The sequence below is a fragment of the Nycticebus coucang genome, chromosome 21, assembly GCF_027406575.1.
Source record: "Nycticebus coucang isolate mNycCou1 chromosome 21, mNycCou1.pri, whole genome shotgun sequence".
Taxonomy (NCBI): domain Eukaryota; kingdom Metazoa; phylum Chordata; class Mammalia; order Primates; family Lorisidae; genus Nycticebus; species Nycticebus coucang.
Genome location: NC_069800.1, coordinates 59,419,048 through 59,425,744, shown reverse-complemented (window position 1 = coordinate 59,425,744; position 6,697 = coordinate 59,419,048).

Below are 6,697 nucleotides of genomic sequence, written 5' to 3'. Positions count from 1 at the left end.
CATCTGCATTCCTTATTCTCTAATAAATCTGATTTGGGTGGTTGACAAATCAGCCTCCAGATTCCCTAATAGCGGACATGTGGTAATGTTTGCAATGTGCCAGTGATCTCACTTAGACAAGTTATGTGTGTGACCTCAACTACTCCCAGGCTTCCTGTGGGAAACAGAGGCACTGGGCATTTAAGTAACTTGCTTAAAGTCACACAGCAGAAAGTGGTGGAGATAAGCTTCAAACTAGGTCATCCGCCCCTGGAGTCTCCACTTTAAATAACTGTGCTATGCTGCTTCTGAAGAAAACATCTGGGGGAGACACCCACATAGTCATTTTTGATTATTTAACCCTTCCTTCCTAGAAACATAGCCCCGGCATATGCGTTGGATCCAAACTTTTCCATCCCATTTATTTTATAAGGAAAAAATTGGGGCCAAAGCGAGGTGAAGTGGCTGGCCCAAGGTGTCAGGTCAGCAAAATAACCCCAGCTCCTTCAGCCATGCACAGGGTCTGAAGGTCTCCAGCTCTGGGCTATGCTCTGCGGTGACAGCAGAATCATGAATGTGCCCTGCAATGACCAGTTAGGGGCTCTAATTATATTTGGGGGCTATGATTCTAGAAATCATTATTTAACTTCCAAAATATATATATATTGATAAGGGGCTATCAATATATATATAACTTCCAAAATATATATATATGATAAGGGGCTATCACATTCTGTATTCCACCGTTTAAAAACTATTTTTTAGTCATTTAAATAAGCCATTAAGATTTTTGACATTTGCTACTTGGATTATTATTTAATCAATAGTTTTCCTGTAATTCATTCTTTTTTTTTCTTTTATTTTTGAGACAGTCTCAAGCTGTCACCGTGGGTAGAGTGCCATGGTGTCATAGCTCACAGCAACCTCAAACTCTTGGGCTCAAGCGATCCTCTTGTTTCAGATTTTCTATTTTTAGTAGAGAAGGGGTCTCAGTCTTACTCAGGCTGGTCTCAAACTCGTGGAGCTCAAACAATCCACCCACTTCAGCCTTCCAGAATGCTAGGATTACAGGCGTGAGCCGCCGTGCCCGGCCTCGTTTTGTTTTTAATAGCTCTTATCCTGCAGTATTTTGTCAAATCAAGCGTGTGACATTACAGGTAGCACCGTGGCTCAAGGAGTGGAGCGCATATACTGGAGGTGGTGGGTTCAAACCCGGCTCCAGCCAAAAACTGCAAAAAAACAAAAAAAAGTTTACTTGATAAACTTGTTTGGTTATCCATGTAGATACACAGAGTTCATTTCTGTCATACCTAAGAACAACTAGCTCTCCACCAGTGATGGCCTCTGTGTTTTGGGGAGAAGTGGGGTCTCAGTGGCCCAGGGGTCTGAATTTTTCTGTTGGCAATGACATTTGTAGGCATAAAACAGGTTATTAACCTTACTGAACCCGGGTTGTGCATCTGCAAAGTGGGGCTAACATAGCTTCCAATCTGACATGGTTATTATTGGAAATAGTAGGATAATCCCACATCAAGATTTGACACAGTACCCACACATAGCAATCAGTGCCTGAGATCACAGTGCTGTAATAATAGCTCTTATGAGGCATGACAGGAATCTCAAGGGTAGTCGTAAGTGAAGCACCTCATGATTTTCTTTTAGAATGTCGACCTTCCTACAGAAGAAGAAACTTCATCCCCACCTAACAGCCAGACACACGGCAGCTTACTAACATGTCATCATAATAAATTCCCTAAACTCTTCCCAAGAACGTGGCATTTTCAAGGCTAGAAATCAATAGGAGATGATCATCTTTATTTATTACCTAAATATGTGGCATGGAACTTTACACTGTTAAGGAAGTACATACTGTTTTCCCATATCTGGAAACAAGCAAACCATGAATTCTTAATGCTGCTTCCTAAGAAGGAAATGGACTCTACCTGATTGAGGGCGGCCACCTCCACCGTTCATGAAAGGCGGTTTTCTCTCCTCGAGAATAGATTGTTCATTCCCTAAGTGGAGAAAGCACTTGGAATTTATGAATTCTTCAAAGTTTGGCTATATTCTTTGGGCTTTGTGTACCATAGATAGAAAAAGAAGGCAGCCCTCCAATTTCAAGGAAGACTTCGTGACCAGGGCGTTGAAACTATCACACATCAACAGAACAGCAAGAAATAGTAAAGGGATTGGGACTCAAGCTCCAAAGCCCCCTCACTGGGGGTATTGTTCTCTCCTTGAGGGAAGGTTGAGTGCAAATAGATGGTACCAGAAAAAGTCAGCAAAGTGTACTTCATTTCTTTTTTCTCTCTCTCCACAGCAAGCTCTGCAGTAGCCATTTGGGGGACAGAGAAGCAATGTTGCAGCTGAAGGGACACTGTGCTTTGCCCTGTGTCCCTGTGTGCACATGTTATTTTACCTTCTCTTGTTATTAAAGGCTCTAGCAAATTAGCTGGCTTGCTTTGCAATCCAAGGCCCCACCAAAATAGGGGAAGAATTGAGAGCATGACCAGCCCCCCAACCCCAAGACAAGAATTCTCTGCACTGTGTCCGCACTACAATCACCTAACTTTAAAATAACACAAAGTACCCCTGCCCTGGCCCCGCCACAGGTATGTGGCATCTCCGTCCCTGGGAGGGGAGTTCCAGTGGTTCCAAGGTGCATTAGAGGCAGGTGGAGGGACGTGGCAGCAAGCCAGGCTAACCCAAGCGGGGCACCAGCTGTGTTTGTACTGTCTGTCCTCAAAGAGGTGGCTATGGAAGGCCCACAGGGCACGGCCGTGCTGCTGGGGCATCAGAGGAGGCGTTTACCCAGGGCCGGGCCCGACTCAGGCTGGCTGGTCTTCTTCAAGCCTGTCTGTTACCTCCCCAGTCCTTTATCTCTTCTGCAAACTTAATGATCCATAAAAGCATTATTACGGAACACAGGGAGTAATTTGTAGGTGGACCCAAATAGAATACGGTAGAATGCAATGGAAATCCAACGTGCCATATTGAGTCAGGACGAACATTTTCTTTCAGAGATGTGTGGGTGCATTTCTATGGACAGAGAGCTTGTGAAAAATGATTACCTTAATTGTAACTTTTCCAAAACATTTGAAAGCCTCTGTTTTAACCTACGGTATCTTTGTGAGGGTTAAATGAGATGGTGTTATGGCGCATGTCACAGACGAAGCTGTCAATAGGTCCCATCAGACGATACATGCACGCATACAGATCTACAGGTCGGTACAAACATGTCAAGACCATCTGTGCTACAGTCCGTTACGTCACTGCCAAGAAACACAGTTGACAGCATCCCTTCCTATTTGCCCGTGCATGTTTCAACTTGCTGGGAAGGCTTCCTTTGATTCCATCCATGAGGATTTTACATTTCTTGATTTTTGTGTGTCTCCAAACTTTTGTAATGACCCGTGTCCATGGCAGAGAGAAGACAGATAGATGATAGCAGACAGACCGTCACACAATGTGACGACAGAAACAGCTGGATGAAAGTGTGAGCACCTCAGCTACCATGCGGTTGGCAATAGACTTGGAAGGGACGCACTCCTACAAGGACATGATTTCCAAAGGGACTTGGACCTCCAATTAATTCCCTAACGTAATGGATGGGAATTTGTTCCACAGCATTGAGATTCAAAAGGTGCCATAGCTCCTCTCTCTTTATCAAATAAACTCAGCTCCAAGGCTTCGCCCACTCAATTGCTGAGAAATTCAATTGCAGTCTTGTTTGTGGTGTCTCTGGAAAATCACTCTTGAAAAATCACTCTTGAGTAGTATCCCAAGGCAAGAACAGTAAAAGCCATGTTATGGGCTTGAAGTGCAGGTAGAGAGCTGATAGGAGACCCCTAACCGCAAGTTACACATAGAACCCTTCAAGGTTCTTATTTCTCCCTATCATCTACACAACTACTTTTATAACAATTATTTTACAATGGTTAGCCTGGGTGGAAGTTTTTTCCCCAAGGATTTTAACTGAATTTTCACAGAAGCAAAATCTCTCTTTATTTTGATCCTTGGAGTTCACTATTTATTGATGTATTATTTATTTCAGGTGTCATTAACAGGCGCCCCCGCAGGCACGGGAACAAACCCGACTGAATTCTACGAAACACAAAATCCAACAGGTGCCCACCCTGTGGAATCACCAACTCCCATGTGCTGTCAGCAGCTGTGGCCAAGCACCTTCAGGACAATTCACAGGCTGCATGTGAGCAAATAAAAAGAACATGAGTTTACAGAGGGAATGGAAGAAAAGTGAGTCCAGTCAACTGTAAGAAGGGGTGGATGGGAATAATAAGACCCATTTCCCTTCATCAATCATTCTGTTATCTGAGCTTGGCTATACGCTTCCTTGCAAAAGACATGACGTTTCCTGGATTGCAATGTGCTATGATATTATTGTTATTTTTAAAGGTTTTCCCGACTTTTATTTTACCTTGAGTTGCTGGCTGAATAGCTAGCTGATCAATGGTATAGTTGGTCTTACAGGACCAGCTTCTCCAGGGCCTTCCACGCCACTTGCCCTTGCTCCCCATGACTTCCTCTGTTTGCCGCTCCTGGTCCACCTTCCACCTGTCTCTGCCTCCTCTCTGCGTCCCAAGGCCAAGCTCAATGGACTATGTCAACACAGCCAACGTACTGCAGTGACCTCTCCTTGGCAGGATCCTCTGACAGAAGTCTCTGGGGTTTTTTGTTTCATTTTAATTGTTTTTTTTCTTTTCCTAAGACAGGGTCTTTCTCTGTCCCTCAGGCTAGAATTCAGTGGCATCATCATAGCTTACAGCAACCTCAACTGCTTGGGCGCAAGTGACCTCTTGCCTCAGCCTCCAAAATAGCTAGAACTACAGGCATATACCACTGTGCCCTGCGAGTTTTTTTTTGTTTGTTTGTTTGTTTTTTAATTTTTTTGTAGAGACAAGATCTTTCTCGTGCTCAGTCTGGTCTTGAACTTCTGGCTTAAGTGATTGTCCTGCCTCGGCCTCCCACACCTGCTAGGATTACAGGTGTGAGCCACCACCCCAACTCCCACCCCCAATCTTGCAACCAGAAAGTTTCCTTTTATTAAAGCAACTAGGTTTGGCCAGGCACAGTGGCTCACGTCTATAATCCTCGCACTCTGGGAGGCTGAGGCAGGCAGATCATCTGAGCTCAGGAGTTCAAGACCAGCCTGACCAAGAGCAAGACCCCAGTCTCTACTAAAAACAGAAAAACTAGCCAGGCATCATGATGAGCACCTGTAGTCCCAGCTACTTGGGAGACTGAGGCAAGAGGGTCATTGGAACCCAGGCGTTAGAAGTTGTTGTGAGCTATGACGCCGCAGCACTCTACTCAAAGTGACAGAGTAAGACTCTATCCCCCTCCCCACAAAAAAGCAACTAACTTTCTCCCTCTCTTTCCTTCTGGGTCCTTGTGCAAGCCCCAAAATTCCATGGTATCCCATCCTGACCTGGCCCATCCGCACCTTGGTATTAAATTTGGGGGGAAATAAATCTTCCTTGAGTTGTCTTCACATTTGAGAGGCCCCTAGGTCTCTTTTCGACCCTTACTGATACACACTGGCTGGGTCAGGTGGAGTCTGTCCACTAACTTGTGATCCATACTCACAGGAGGAGAAAACGGGGGGAAGGATGGAGCTACGGAAACACTTTCTCTTTAGCAATAGACATTGTCAAAAATCCAGAGCCACCCTTCAGAAAACAAACGGGGAGGCAAGGGCGTGGGATTGTTTGAGACGCTCTGCCAACACATACTGTCTGAACAGCTGCTTTTGGCTTTAAACAGGGCAGTGTCTCTTTATGTACATTTACACACTGTAACTTAGGCAAGAGGAAAATATGATTCCTAGGAAATTGGCAGCTGTAAATGTGTCCTCATGGGTGGCACGGCAGGGCAAGGAGGCTGTAGGTCCTGCTTTTTAAAAATCCTCTTTTTTCTTCTCCTTTGGAAACCTCAAAGAGCATGGAGAGTTGGCTGAGTCCTGAAAGTAGTAAACACCATAGGAGATTAAAACTACTAACAGGTAAGCCTTGAGCGAGGGCACGCTGCCTTCCCAGTCCTCACCAAGCTCTCAGGGCGGCTTTGCCGCTCACATGGACAGGGGAAGAAGTGGAGGAATACAAGGAGTGAAATGACTTCCCTCTGCCGCACAGCCGGTAAGGAGCAAAGGCAGGATTCAAACCCAGGTCTGTCTGATTCCAGGAGCCGGCCAGGAGGCACACAGGGGCTCACCCTTAGGGCCCACATTTGTAAAATAAAGCTAACATTGCCTGTGTCCCAGGACGGTTGTTGAGATTTAACCAAGGTCCCCTCTGCCCCCTGCAGAGGTCCCTGTCACTTAGCAGATGTGTAAAGACCTACAAGAGGAAGAGAGGAGGTTGGAATTGCTGGAGTATAGGGGCTCACTTTACTTTTGCACGTCTGATTCTGCAATGTTTCATTTTGGCCAACTCAGACCTGACTTTTGGGAATAACAATGACACTGAAGAAAACACCATTTATTTTGTGCCAGCATCGCACCAACAGTCCTGAGTGCTTTACTTCATTTCCACCCCACACAGCCCTAAAAGGAAGGAGGTCTTATTATCCTCAGTTGAGCACTGAATGAACTGAGTGTCAAAGAGGTTAATTAACTTGCCCAACGCTACACCGTGAGGAGGTGGCAGTTTCCTTAGACCCTACCTGGCTCCTGCAACTTGCTCTCAGTCACTCCTCCACA